General features: G+C 43.1%; 1 long non-coding RNA gene and 1 other non-coding gene across 2 annotated transcripts; one reads left to right on the top strand and one right to left on the bottom strand.

The window, feature by feature from the left end:
* Positions 1-1,218: 1,218 nt before the first annotated feature.
* Positions 1,219-13,357, top strand: LOC140595310 (uncharacterized). Its single transcript, XR_011996803.1, has 3 exons — positions 1,219-1,268; positions 1,849-2,055; positions 12,918-13,357. It is a non-coding gene; the product is annotated as an uncharacterized lncRNA (long non-coding RNA).
* On the bottom strand, positions 3,494-3,572 carry LOC112923563 (small nucleolar RNA SNORD45). Its single transcript, XR_003235702.1, has one exon. It is a non-coding gene; the product is annotated as a small nucleolar RNA SNORD45 (small nucleolar RNA).
* Positions 13,358-14,527: the final 1,170 nt, after the last annotated feature.

Below are 14,527 nucleotides of genomic sequence, written 5' to 3' on the forward strand. Positions count from 1 at the left end.
TCAACTCTTGGTTTTAGCTCAGGTCATGATCTCAAGGTTGTGAGATAGAGCCCCACATCGGGCTCCATGCTTAGCTCAGAGTCTGCTTAAGACTCTCCCTCTGGAACCCTCTTACACTGTTGGTGGAAATGTGAACTGGTGCAGCCACTCTGGAAAACTGTGTGGAGGTTCCTCAAAGAGTTAAAAATAGACCTGCCCTACGACCCAGCAATTGCACTGTTGGGGATTTACCCCAAAGATTCAGATGCAATGAAATGCCGGGACACCTGCACCCTGATGTTTCTAGCAGCAATGTCCACAATAGCCAAACTGTGGAAGGAGCCTCGGTGTCCATCGAAAGATGAATGGATAAGGAAGATGTGGTTTATGTATATAATGGAATATTACTCAGCCATTAGAAATGACAAATACCCACCATTTGCTTCAACGTGGATGGAACTGGAGGGTATTATGCTGAGTGAAGTAAGTCAATCGGAGAAGGACAAACAGTATATGGTCTCATTCATTTGGGGAATATAAATAATAGTGAAAGGGAATAGAAGGGAAGGGAGAAGAAATGTGTGGGAAATATCAGGAAGGGAGACAGAACATAAAGACTCCTAACTCTGGGAAACGAACTAGGGGGGGTGGAAGGGGAGGAGGGCGGGGGGTGGGGGTGAATGGGTGACGGGCACTGAGGGGGACACTTGACGGGATGAGCACTGGGTGTTATTCTGTATGTTGGTAAATTGAACACCAATAAAAATTAATTTATTAAGAAAAAAAAGACTCTCCCTCTGAAAAAAAAAGACTCTCCCTCTGCTCCTCCTCCCTACTCTCTCTCTCTCTAAAATAAATAAATAAATTTTAGAAGATGAATCACAGTCCTTGCCATCAAGTTTCAAGTACAGAAGGTATGCAGACAATGAACACTGCTCCATGGTCACCTTTCCACCTATCTCCATGGACTTGTTTTTGGTTTTGGTGTCTAGGAATTTTCATTGTCAATCATTGCTCAAAGCACTGGGTTTCTGAATCGTAGGACACAAGGGCAGTAGTCTCTGAGAGCTTCCTTGCTTTGTAGTATGTCAAGATGTACATCTGCTGTCCCAGAACTGGAATCAGCCTTTTCTCTAAGGAACCTCAGTTCCCTTTAGGAGAAATATATTTAGAAACCAGAATCTGTCCTCTAAGGAAGCTCATTTATTCTGGGTTGGTTACTATTTCTAGTTCCCCTCAGTGGACAGAGATGAAAGAAAGAAACTCAAGAGAGGAGCAGATTTTGGAAGGTAAAGGAAAAACTAACTTTTCTCAGTGATTTGTCTATTACTAATCATTTAGATGGTGTTTTTATTATAATAAGAAATATACCTACATACCTTTATTTGTAGTTTTTTTCTCCCTCTCAATGAATTTGCTTAGGATGATTTACTTTTGTAGGTTTATTAGGACATGGGCAGGAACACTCAGGTGTCTTCTTAATTATTTCCCCAGGGATCCCTGGGTGGCGCAGCGGTTTGGTGCCTGCCTTTGGCCCAGGGCGCGATCCTGGAGACCCGGGATCGAATCCCACATCGGGCTCCCGGTGCATGGAGCCTGCTTCTCCCTCTGCCTGTGCCTCTGTCTCTCTCTCTCTGTGACTATCATAAATAAATAAAAATAAATAAATAAATAATTTCCTCAGAGACTCTATATAGGACCAGCTGCATGATTTATAGCCCCCTAAAAAATGAAACTGCAGGCCCTGGTCCAAAAACCACTAAGTTACTAATATTAAAAACTTTAAAAATTTTTCTTGTCTTTCCCTTTTATCCCCTCTCCACCTGTCCTGCTGTTTTCTATTTGCTATTTAATTTGCCTATCCTCTAGACACAGGGATACGAACAGGCTGAGTGCCCACCTCCTGGTGCCCCCAGGGCCCATCCCCTGGCAATATATAAGGACCATACCAGCTGCTGGCATCTTCCTTCCAGCCAGGCCCCTGAGTGATGCCAGGGATGTTCCCCTCCCATAGATCTGCTCCCAAGCCACGGAGATGAACACTCAAAGGCACTGCAGCCTTCATGCCAGGACTTGGTAGGTAATACGTCTGGGGATGGATGAGGGATTTGCCCTGTGAATTGTCTGCTTAATGTACCATAGCATTTCCACTCTTGGGTGGGGTCAGCTGCCACCAGGCCTTCCCCTGAATCACCATAGGGTGTATGTGCCTGACTGGGATCCTTTCCATTCTAAGCCAAGGCCCCCACCATGGATGAGGGTGACAGTGGTTGCTGGGCAGAAGCAGGGAGGGGAGGCCAGGTAAAGCCCGGGGCATCAGGGGGTGAGGAACAGGTGGCTTGAGTTGGTCCCTGGGAAGCAGGGAGGCAGCAGGAGGTGGGGCAGTGCATGAGCCAAGGCTCTGAATCTCAGTGCAATGCCCCATTGTCCCATTGGTCTTCACCTACAAAACATAAATCAAAGATAAAATTCTTAGGAATTTGGGCAGCCTGGGTGGCTCAGCGGTTTAGTGCTGCCTTCAGCCCAGGGCGTGATCCTAGAGACCTGGGATTGAGTCCCAAGTTGGGCTCCCTGCATGGAGCCTGGTTCTCCCTCTGCCTGTGTCTCTGCCTCTCTCTCTCTCTCTGTGTGTCTCTCGTGAATAAATAAATAAAATCTTTAAAAAAATTCTTAGGAATTTAAAGATGAGGATTGTAGAACATAAAACCCCAAATTTAGGGCTCTCCAAGCATAGGGTCCCTGTGTGATTGTGCTGGTCCCATGCCTGTGAAGTTGTCCCTTCCTATACAGCATTCAGCGGCAGGTTTTAAAATATGATTGGGGCCCCTGAGGTTCTTGGGGGACCCTTCCAGGGGTTCTGTGAGGTCAAAACTACTTTCACAGTAAGGCAAAGACATAATTTACCTTCTTCACATTCATTGCCTCAGGAGCACACGCTGAGGTTCTTCTAAAGTTGCCTGACAAAGGAGAGGTATAGGAGAGATGGGTCATCATTAGATGTGATGTCTGCAAGGGAAAGAGTGCAGCTAACCCAAGGAAGGCTTGGAAAAGAGGTATCCTTGGGTCGATCTAGACTCAGGTTTGCCAGGCTGGCACGACAGTAGAACAGAAGTTAGGATAATGTCCGGGACGCCTGGGTGGCTCAGCAGTTGAGTTTCTGCCTTTGGCTCAGGTCATAATCCCGCCATCCCAGGATCAGACTCCCTGCTTGGAGCCTGCTTCTCCTTCTGCCTCTTTCTGTGTGTCTCTCATGAATAAGTAAATAAAATATTCTTAAAAAGAAAAAATATATATAAAGTTGCCTGACAGTGGGGTATTTTATTTTATTTTATTTTATTTTTTTAACTTTTCCTCTTTTAATGTTTGACCCCGGTGCACATACCCAATATACATCTGAACTTTTTTCACTCGGATCCCATCTTGCCACACGCCAACTTTCTGTTTAAAAGCCGCCACTTTATCTGCCTCGAAGGAACCTAAGCCCTGAAGCTCCTGTAAAGATTCGTGTATTTCTCAGGTCTCAGAGTAATTCTAGAGCTGAAGGAGTAATCATCAACTTCAGATTCAGAATACATGCCAGCTCATCATCGACCACAGTGGGGTATTTTAATAGGCTGAAAGCAGAAGAGAGAATCCTGCTGTCTTCCATTAAGCCAGGCATTCAAGAGATTTTTAAAAATGTAAAGCAATATTACTCTTTTCACTAATCTCTGTTGTGGAAAATGTAGTTATTTTCCATAAAATCATTTTGCTGTTATTTTAAAATTTTCCATATTTATTTCTACATATTCGTTTTTGTTTTTTTGCTTTGCTTTGTTTTTGTTTTCGTTCTTATTTTAAAACGAATACCTAAAGATATTTTACATTTCCCAGTTTTGATTCCTAACACAACAAAAATTGATAGATATAATCCGTGTAAATAAGAGCTGATGCGCATCCTCAATACTTCCTTAAATGAATACATTTTAAAAATTGAGGTTAAGGAGGATGCCTGGGTGGTTCAGCAGTTGAGCGACTGTCTTCAGCTCAGGTCATGATCCCGGGGTCCTGGGATGGAGTCTCACATCAGGCTCCCGCAAGGAGCCTGCTTCTCCCTCTGCCTGTGTCTCTGCCTCTCTTTCTGTGTCTCTCATGAATAAATAAATTCTTAAAAAAAAAATGCATCTGCCTTCTTTCACTTAGCATAATGTTTTTGGGGTTTACCCACAAGGTAGCATGTATCAGTACTTCATTCCTTTTTATATTCTGTTGTACGACCAATATACCACATTTTGTTTATCCATTCATCAGTAGATGGATTGGGGTTTTTTCCATCCCTGTGAATAGTAATGCTATGAACATTTGTATGCAAGGATTTGTTGGAATGTGTGTTTTGAGTTCTTTGGACTATGAAACCTAGAATTAGTGGATCATATGATAATTCTACATTTAATTTTTTTGTTTGTTTGTTTAGAGAGAGACTGCATATATGAGCTGGAGGTGGGGTGCAGAAGGGAGGGAGAGTGAGAAAATCTTTTTTTTTTTTTTTTTTTAATTTATCTACGATAGTCACACAGAGAGAGAGAGGCAGAGACACAGGCAGAGGGAGAAGCAGGCTCCATGCACCGGGAGCCCGACGTGGTATTCGATCCCGGGTCTCCAGGATCACACCCTGGGCCAAAGGCAGGCGCCAAACCACTGCGCCACCCAGGGATCCCGAGAGTGAGAAAATCTTAAGCAAGCTTCACACCCAGGGTGGAGCTGGATGCAGGGCTCCATCTTAGGACCCTGAGATCTTGACTTGAGCTTAAATCAAGCCACCCAGGTGCCCCTTTATGTTTAATTTTGGAGGGAACTGACAAACTGTTTTCCAGAGCAGCTGCATCATCTAACATTCTTACCTGTAACGTAGGATGGTTCCAATTTCTCCTTGTCTTCCACACTGGTTGTCTCCCATTTTTTTTATTATAGTCAGTCTACTGGGTGTGAAGTGGCATCTCATTTGTGGTTTTGATTTGCATTTCCCTACTGATTAGTGATGAGCATCTTTTTATGTGCTTACTGGCCATTTGTATGTCTTCTTTCCAGAAATGTCTATTCAAATTCTCTGCTCATTTTTAAATTGGGTTGCCTTTCATTTCAGAGTTGGATTGTCTTTTTGTTACAGAGTTTTAATAGTTTTCTATATTCCAGATACCAGACCTTTATCAGATAGATAGATGATTTACAAATATTTTCTCCAATTTTGTAGGTTGTCATCTTTCTTGATAGTCTTTTTTTTTTAAGATTTTATTTATTAATTTATTCATGAAAGACACAGAAAGAGAGAGGCAGAGACACAAGCAGGAGAAGCAGGCTCCATGCAGGGAGCCCGATGTGGGACTTGATCCCAGATGCCGGGATCACACCCTGAGCCAAAAGCAGACGCTCAACAGCTGAGCCACCCAGGTGTCCCTGGTAGTGTTTTTTGATGTGCAGAAGTTTTAATTTTGATTAAGTCCATTGGTTTGGTTTCTCTTTTGTCACTTGTGATTTTGGTATCATTTCTAGGAATATCTTGCCAAATCCAAACTTATGAAGATTTGCCCCTATTTTTTCTTCTGAGAGTTTTTAGTTTTAGCTTTCATGTTTAGATCTATTAGCCATTTTGAGTTACTTTTTGTATATTGTGTGAGGTAGGGGCCTAACTTCACCCTTTTGCATGTGGATACCCAGTTCTACCAGCACCATTTGTAAAAGAAACTTCTTTTCTCCACTCAATGGTCTTGGCACTTTGTTGAAAGTCAATAGACCAGAGATCTTTGGACTTCTTTCTGGACTCTCTCAGTACTATTCCAATGATATATATATATATATATATATCTGTCCTTATTCCAGTACCACACTGTCTTGATTCCCATAGCTTTGAAATTGGGAAATAGGAGTCCTCCAGCTTTGTTTTTCCTTTTCAAGATTATTTTGGCTATTCAGAGCCCCTTGCAATTCTGTATCAATTTTACAATCACCTGGTCAATTTCTGCAGAAAAGAGCATTAGGATTTTCCCAGAGCTTGCAATGAATCTGTAGATTACTATGGGCAGCCTTACCATTTTAACAGTATTAAGTCTTGTAATCCATGAACCCAGAATGTCTTTTCCATATATTTAGGTCTTTATTTTCTTTCAGCAACATTTTGTGGTGTTCGGTGCATAAGTATTACACCAACTTGGCTGAATTTATTCCCAAGTATTTTATTCTTTCTGGTGCTGTTATTACTGGAATTGTTTTTTTGAAAAATTTTATTTTCAGATTGTTCATCACCAATACATAGAAATACAACTGATTTCTACGTGTTGATATTCTATATGATGATTTTGCTAAATCCATTAATTAGCTCTAATAGGTTTTTGTGTGTGTCTTCTTTGGGATATTCTATATATGATGCTATCTGTTAATAAAGATAATTTCACTGGGGCGCCTGGGCCGCACAGTCAGTTTAGCGTCTGACTCTTGGTTTTGGCTCAGGGTTGTGATCTCAAGGTTGTGAGATGGAGCCCTGCGTCAGGCTCCGTGCTCAGCATGGAGTCTGCCTGAGAATCTCTCTCCCTCTGCCCCTCACCCCCTTGCACACACTCTGTCTGTTTCTCTCTAAAATAAATAAATAAATCTTAAAAAATATATAATTTACTTCCTCTTTTGCTTTTATTCCTTTTTTTTTTTCCCTTCCTCTTTTCTAATTTGGATGCCTTTGCTTCTTTTTCTTTCATAATTGCTCTGGCTAGGACTTCCTATACAGTGTTGTTGACTAACAAGTGGTGAAAGTAGGCATCCTTACCTTGTTCCTGATTTTAGGGGTAAAGTTTTTCCTCTCTTATTGTTGAGTATATTAGCTTTCGGTTTGTTGAGTGTTTTTATCATGAAAGGCTCACTAATCTGAAAGAATGTAAAGGAGTCCTGCTGGTAGAGAGTATTAGTTAAGAACAGGGCCTTTGAAATCCATCTGCCTGGTTTGAATCACAGCTTGGTCACTTCCTTGTTTCAAGACCTCGGACAATTTGCTGAACTCTTCCGTTTGTCTATTGGGACAAAGTTTCCTTATATGGAAAATCGAGATGCCAATAGGGACATAATCTACCTCTGAGAGTTAAGTGAAGATTAGATGAATACTCATCGAAACAGTGCTTGAGGGATCCCTGGGTGGCGCAGCGGTTTGGCGCCTGCCTTTGACCCAGGGCGCGATCCTGGAGACCCAGGATCGAATCCCACGTCGGGCTCCTGGTGCATGGAGCCTGTTTCTCCCTCTGCTTGTGTCCCTGCCTCTCTCTCTCTCTCTCTGTGACTATCATAAATAAATAAAAAATTAAAAAAAAAAAAAAAAAGAAACAGTGCCTGATACAGAGCAAATGCTCAGTAAATGTTAGCAATTACTCAAAGAACTGAACCAACTTAAATATTTACTGGCACTTTCTGTATTGCTATTTTCCTGAAGTCTACCTCTCGTAAATTTGATAATTTGACTTCACTTTTGATTATTTAATAAATGGTGCCTCATTTTTCAAATTAGATTTACATTCCTGTAATTACGGTGGAGCTTAAACAGTTTTTATTTTTATTCACTTTTTTTAATTCACTTTTTAAAAAAGTTTTTGTGACAGAGAGGAGAGAAAGACATGTTGAGCTCAGTAGTGGTAGGGGCAGAGGGAGAGGGAGGAGACGACTCCTGGCAGAGCAGCGAGCCTCCTCAAGTCTCCATCCCTGGATGCTGAGGAAGTTCAACAGTTTTTATATTTTTGCCACATTTGCGACTTTTTCCCCTTTTCACTCTATTTTAACCGTCCAGTTGTACTCTCATTATTAGCTGGCTCACATCCTATTCTGATGCAATCAGGAATAAGACAAATAACCAAAATTAGTCCAGTTTACACCCCATTATCAAAGCTGTTGTCATGTTCATAAAAATAGTATTAGGGATCCAAGGACAGTCAGGAGCTGGAATGATCTGCCCCACATGTTCTGAGCCTCTGAAAGAAGCCACTGAGACTGAGCAGTTGCTGCGACTCTGCTGCAGGGATCTAAATATGACCTTCCACGAAAAAGCATGTCATGTCCAGAAATGTGATTCAAAACAGCAGGCTGGGTTTCAGAGTCCACATCCCTAGGACATGCTGCCTCTCTGGTTACAGGAAAGTAAATATAGACCAGGCTGCTGATGTGAACACATTTCATTTAACTTTGCCCATCTCTACTCATTTCCCAGCAACAGAAACTGGATTAATCCAGTTCTAAGTAGGTCTGCTTCTTATTTTCCCTTCCACCTCTGAAACTAAACTTTATGAGGCTGATTTTTCCTTTGCTCTCACGTTCATTCCCTCCCAATCTTTTTTTTTTTTTTTTTTTTTTAAGATTTTATTTACTTATTCATGAGACACACAGAAGGAGAGAGGCAGAGACACAGGCAGAGGGAGAAGCAGGCTTCATGCAGAGAGCCCAACGACTAGATCCCGGAACTCCAGGATCACGCCCTGGGCTGAAGGCAGACACTCAACTGCTGAGCCACCCAGGCGTCCCCATCCCCTCCCAATCTCATTGTGGTATCTCTTTTCTCTCTGGTGACTTCAATGTCCCCATTGCTACTGACACTTTTTCCTGGTCCCCACAAATAGTTAAGTATGTTCCCCAACAGAAAAGATATCTTCAACTGGATATTTATGGTATATTGCTGCTACTTGGTTAAAAAAAAAAAGAAAAGAAAATCCAGCTGAAATCCTGGCAATCAAGTAGAAAGAATGTTCTGCTGTTTGATATTAGCCTTTGGCCAATAGATAGATTGATACCAGAATGCAACAGAATTATGTTCTGTATGTCATAAAACTGTTCAGAGACAAGGGAGGCCGCGTGCTGACACCCCTATCTTGGGTAATGGGTAATGCCAACCAGTCAGCAGCATGCTCTGGCCGCAAGTCCCTGAGCCCTGTTTCCTGGCCTGGTGGGCTCGTTGCTCACTAGGTGAGTGTGGGCAAGCTGCCACTTCTTCATCTGTCAAATAAAGATAATCGCATTGCAGTTTACCCAACCCGAGATAACACAAAAATCAGGATTCTTCCATCAGACTCCCAAGAAATCAGAGATCTTGTCCAATGTTGTCTTTTCCTAGTAATTCCAAAGATATGTGAGACTTTGAGACTTGAGACATGAAGAAGTCTGGGATGCCCCAGGTAGCTCCAGATCCTTCCTCATCACATAAAGCTGCACCCTGGCCCACAATGAACATCAGTGCTCTCTGAGGGCTGCACGTGGGGCTGTGCTTACACAAAGGGGTCAGGAAACAGCTTCATGTTATACTCCGGTAATGACATAGCTGATACTCGACCCGTAGGCCAGGCCCCACGAAGGGATCCATTCCCAGCAGGTTTTCCATAAGGAACTTAAACACACCAGTTATATCCTGTCAAGTGCCTTGCATAGATAAGGCCTTTTTGTTTTCTTTCTCATGGTTAACGATATCAAGAGCTATTTAAGAGGAAGCTGACTTGGGTCATTTCTTTTTGTTTTTGTTTTTGTTTTTTTTTGCCCCCCCTCCCCCGTCTGCCTGTGTCTTGAAGGCAGGAAATATGACTTAAGACCACTATCTACCTCTTACCTCTTCTTTCTTCACTGTAAGACCTGATTTTATTTGGGCAGCAACAACTACAAGGAAGGGACAGAGCCTCAGAGAAAAACTGTATTTGGTTCTAAAATGAGCACGCAACCAGTTTGGCATGGAATAAGTCTGGGAGCAGGCTCTTGGGAAGGACTTTGCAGCCCAGTTAAAGACAAAAGCCAAGATGGGGCCCCTGGGTGGCTCAGTCAGTGGAGTAGGCGACTCTTGATCTCGAGGTTGTGAGTTCAAGCCCCAGGTTGTGTGTAGAGATGACTTAAAAATAAAAAAATAAATCTAGGGGCATCTGGGTGACTTGGTTGGTTAAGCTCAGGTCATGATCTCTGGGTCCTGGGATCGAGTCTCCTCCCATCAGGCTTCTTGCTCAACGGAGAGCTCCCTCTCCCTCTGCCCCTCCCCGCACCCCATTCATTCTCTCTCAAATAAATAAAAATTAAAAAATAAATATAAAAAAGTAAAAAATAAAAGCCAAGAGAGGAAAGCACTGTGCACTGACCAGCTTAAGGGTGAAAAGCCACTGGGCCGAGGATGGGGATTAGGAAGCCACAAAACAACTGGATCCTTAGTTGACATCCTTGAGCTACTGCAGCTAACAGGGGCACCTCCTTTCTCCAGGACTCTTGTTATGTCAGATTTTCAAATGTCGTCATGGCTTAAGGCCAGTGTGACTCACGCATTCTGCTACTTGCAGGTCTAAGTACTCCTCCAGTGCTGCAAGGCGGTCGGGTTGCTTGAGGATCAAGAGAGACACCGGCAAGGACGCGTCAAGCCCATCACAGAGCCAATATTTCCTACAACTGCTGCCCAACAGTTCTTCCTTTCTCAGTTTATAAAACTTGGTTTATTTGGGCAGCAGCAAGCACAAGGGAGGAGAGAGGACTGTCTTCCAGCCTTAGAGAGGAACCACAGTAGGTCTGAAAATCTCTTTGGCCCTTGGTTCCCTGACTCTCTCCTTCCTGCCACCAGCTGCCATCTCTACATTCCTCTCTGGCCTGTGTCCCTCACATCCAAGTAGTCTCATGCTCTGAGGAGACCAGTCCTAATTAGTTTCTCCTTTCTACCATCACTGTATCTGCCCTGGTCCCAGATCCCCTTTGATTTTTGGCTTAGATAACTGCTCCTCTCTCCGCTCTGCTTCCCATTTCATCCTTTCCTCTCCATCTCTGCACATCTAGCAGGGTAAGCTTCTAAAATGGCCCAAGTGAACATGACCCTCTCCAGCTAAAACCCTCACTAGGTCTCCTACCCCCCAGGGGTGGGGTGGGGGTGGCTGGTAGTTTCCACATTGTGCTGCGGTGTTTTAGTCTCTGTTCCATATATTCTAGGGAACTTCTTTCTGAGATACTGTCTCTGCCCTGGTCCTTCCGGGATCACTTTCCTCTCTTCTCTTTTTTATTTATTTTTATTTATTTATAATAGTCACATAGAGAGAGAGAGAGAGAGAGAGAGAGAGGCAGAGACACAGGCAGAGGGAGAAGCAGGCTCCATGCACCGGGAGCCCGATGTGGGATTCGATCCCAGGTCTCCAGGATCGCGCCCTGGGCCAAAGGCAGGCACCAAACCGCTGCGCCACCCAGGGATCCCTTTCCTTTCTTCTCTGACTTGCCTGCCAACCTGGTTAAATTAATTACTCCCTCCCTCCCTGTGTGCCTTTGAACCTTATTCTTTTTGTCCTTCCCAGGTACAACTTTGTGATAATTTGTTTACAGGGCTGAGTCACCTGTACATTGTGAATGGCTTGGTAACTCAGTTCAGACCTTCCATTTTTAGAACTACAGTGCCTGCTACAGGGTGTAGCACACTATATGCGTTCAATAAATAAACATGTATTGGGTGGGTGAGTTTTTTTTTTAAGATTTTATTTCTTTATTCATGGGAGACACACAGAGAGAGGCAGAGACATAGGCAGAGGGAGAAGCAGGCTCCATGTAGGGAGCCCAATGCCAGACTCGATCCCAGGACCCAGGGATCACGACCTGAGCCAAAGGCAGATGCTCAACCGCTGAGCCACCCAGGCTGCCCTGGATGATGAGTTTTAAATGTGGTCATTTGCATGGGCATTAAGCTAGCTCTCCAGTGCCTGGAGCTGGTTGTGAACTGTAGAGCTTGTGTAGCCCTTACCTATCTTTCCTTCCTATTTCTCCTTTCTAATGCATGTGGTTTTTAAAAAAATTTAATTTAATTTATTTTTTAAATATTTATTTATTTATTCATGAGAGACACAGAGAGAGGCAGATACATAGGCAGAGGGAGAAGTAGGCTCCCTGCAGGAGCCTAATGTGGGACTTGATTCCAGGACGCTGGAATCCTGACCTGAGCCGAAGGCAGACGCTTAACCACTGAGCCACCCAGATGCCCGTTGGCTGCCTGCTTTTATGTTAATTTCTTCCAATCCTGTGTGTCAAGCTGGTGGTGAACCAATGAGCAAGCTGTGACTGTGACCATGAGGTCAGCCAATTTTACCACAAACAGAATTCTTATGGAGTATTCATTTTTCAAGACTCCACAGTTTGAGTGTATATAAAGTGCCAAATGTCATCAACCTTCTAGCCTGTTCACTAATGAACTGGTCCAGTATGAATATGATCCCCACTGGATTAGCCTCAGAGTCCACGTCTGCCCATTGAGTCAATGGCTATTTTTTTTTTCTAGTGGTCAGTCTGCCTCTCCTGGATTGTTGGGTTGCAAAATTTCATAAAGTTGATTAAAGCAATGTTGGGGAAGGGCTTTTCACAAATGAGATGTGAATAAAACTAATAAAACTAACAAATGAAGAACAAAGTCGCAAAGATAAAGACGTGGTGTGTGCCTCCAAGATGGTGATTCAAACATCAAAGGATTAAGAGTGGCCTTTGGAAAATCAACTAATCTCTTGAACACTTAACACCTGAATTGGATCTTGTATAGAATCTTGCTGCAAAACTCAAAAATGAAATGAATGTTGGGTCTTATGCCATCATACCCATTCTATTTACGTATTTGTTTTTATCAGTTATACGTGTATTTAATGAAAGTAGATTTAGAAGGCTGGATACAAAGGCAGGAATACCTTGCCCTCCTTTGCCCACCCCTGATTTCTGCCTCCAAGGTAATATCTTCCAATGCTTGCTTTTGCCCCCATATTTCCAAGTAACACACTGACACTGCTATTTCATGATTTTTTCAGGTTTTGATGTTATTTTTTGACTTTCTCCTATGGGGAAATGAGATGGCATGCTTGGTTTCGACTTCCTCTCACTACTTCAGCCTTAAACTCTGCTGTTTCTCTTCTCTAAGTACCTTCACACACACTCAGCCACTTAACAATTCCATCTTTTTCTAGACACAGCTCTCCTGGAGTTGCCTTCCTCCTGCCCTAAGCTGAGCTGCTCATTCTCTCAGTGACACAGCTGTTACTCCTCATCCTGGGGACCCCTTGGCCTCATTCACGAGCTGGAGCTCCTGCTTCTGAATCTCACATCCTCCTCTGTGTTGGATACTTCCTTGTTTGGATATACCATGTTCTCCAGTAGCTTTCTGAGAAAAGGCTCAACGGGAGATTGATGTTTTGAGAACTTGCATTTCTGAAAATGTCCTTTTTAGGGGCACCCGTTACTTGATAGTTTAATTTTAACTTGAGAGTTAAAGTTCTGGGTGCCTGGGTGGCTCAGTGGTTGAGCATCTGCCTTTGGCTCAGGTCGTGATCCTGGGGTCTTGGGATGGAGTCCAGCATTGGGGTCCTCTGCAGGGAGCCTTCTTCTCCCTCTGCCTGTGTCTCTGCCTCTCTGCATGAATAAATAAATAAATCTTTAAAAAAAGAGAGAGTAAAAGTCCTGAGCTATCCAGATTAAATTGTCTTTAAACTCTCCCACTAAAATACACCTGAAAAAAAATCATATACGATTCATATAACGGAACCACTTAAGCACATGACCAGAACTTGCACAAACCTAAGTGAAGCCCACAGAGGCTAAGAGGAAACCAAATTCAGGGGCCTGGGGTCTGTGAGTGATGAGATACATGCACTCTAAGGGAGGTTGTCATTTCAATAACCTGGAAACTTGATTTTTATGTCTATACTAGGCTGGAAGACCTGGCTTTGAGTTCACCAGGTGAAGAAGGTTGAAGCTGCTGTCCCTGAAGACAGTTGGGACCTCTAAGGAGATATATACCTGTGTTAAAAGAGTGAACCAGTAAAACATTTCCCATCACATAAGAGTTAAAAATGAAGCTTTTATGTCATGACTTGAATTCAGAGTAGGGGGAAAACTCTCCCTTGTAAAACTATAGCCATTCAATACCGCTGTTTGAGATCTGAATTTCTGCTACCAGCATGTTCTGGGGAAAATGACTGACCTTTCCCACCGGGTTCCTCTGATGATCAATCGTACCTTTTCCCAATGTCTGATTTAGGTTTGAAGGTGTTGTCTGTCTCTAGCCGTGGATTAGGACAGTTTCTTAGAGTACAGATTGGAGCAATTTGTTTTCCAGGCTCTGATGTTGTTACTGTTAGATGACAGTTCTGTTTCTCATCCTTTTGCAGGAAATCCCCCAAATTCTAGAATTTCCTATTTATATTTGGAGTTATGAAATTTTACCATGATGTGTCTATCTAGATTTTATTTTTTTAATTTTTTAGATTTTATTTATTTATTCATGATAGACATAGAGAGAGAGAGAGAGAGAAAGAGAGAGAGAGAGAGGCAGAGACACAGGCAGAGGGAAAAGCAGGCTCCAAGTCGGGAGCTCAACACAGTACTCGATCCTGGGACTCCAGGAGCAGGCCCTGGGCCAAAGGCAGGCGCTGAACCACTGAGCCACCCAGGGATCCCCTCTATCTAGATTTTAAATCAACACAAATATTTACTTATGCCTACTAGATGTCAGGTGGCAGGCTTCACCAAACAATGAATAAATCAGGAAAGATTCCTGTCCTCTTGGAGCTTACAATTT

The sequence above is a fragment of the Vulpes vulpes genome, chromosome 14 (assembly GCF_048418805.1).
Source record: "Vulpes vulpes isolate BD-2025 chromosome 14, VulVul3, whole genome shotgun sequence".
NCBI lineage: Eukaryota > Metazoa > Chordata > Mammalia > Carnivora > Canidae > Vulpes > Vulpes vulpes.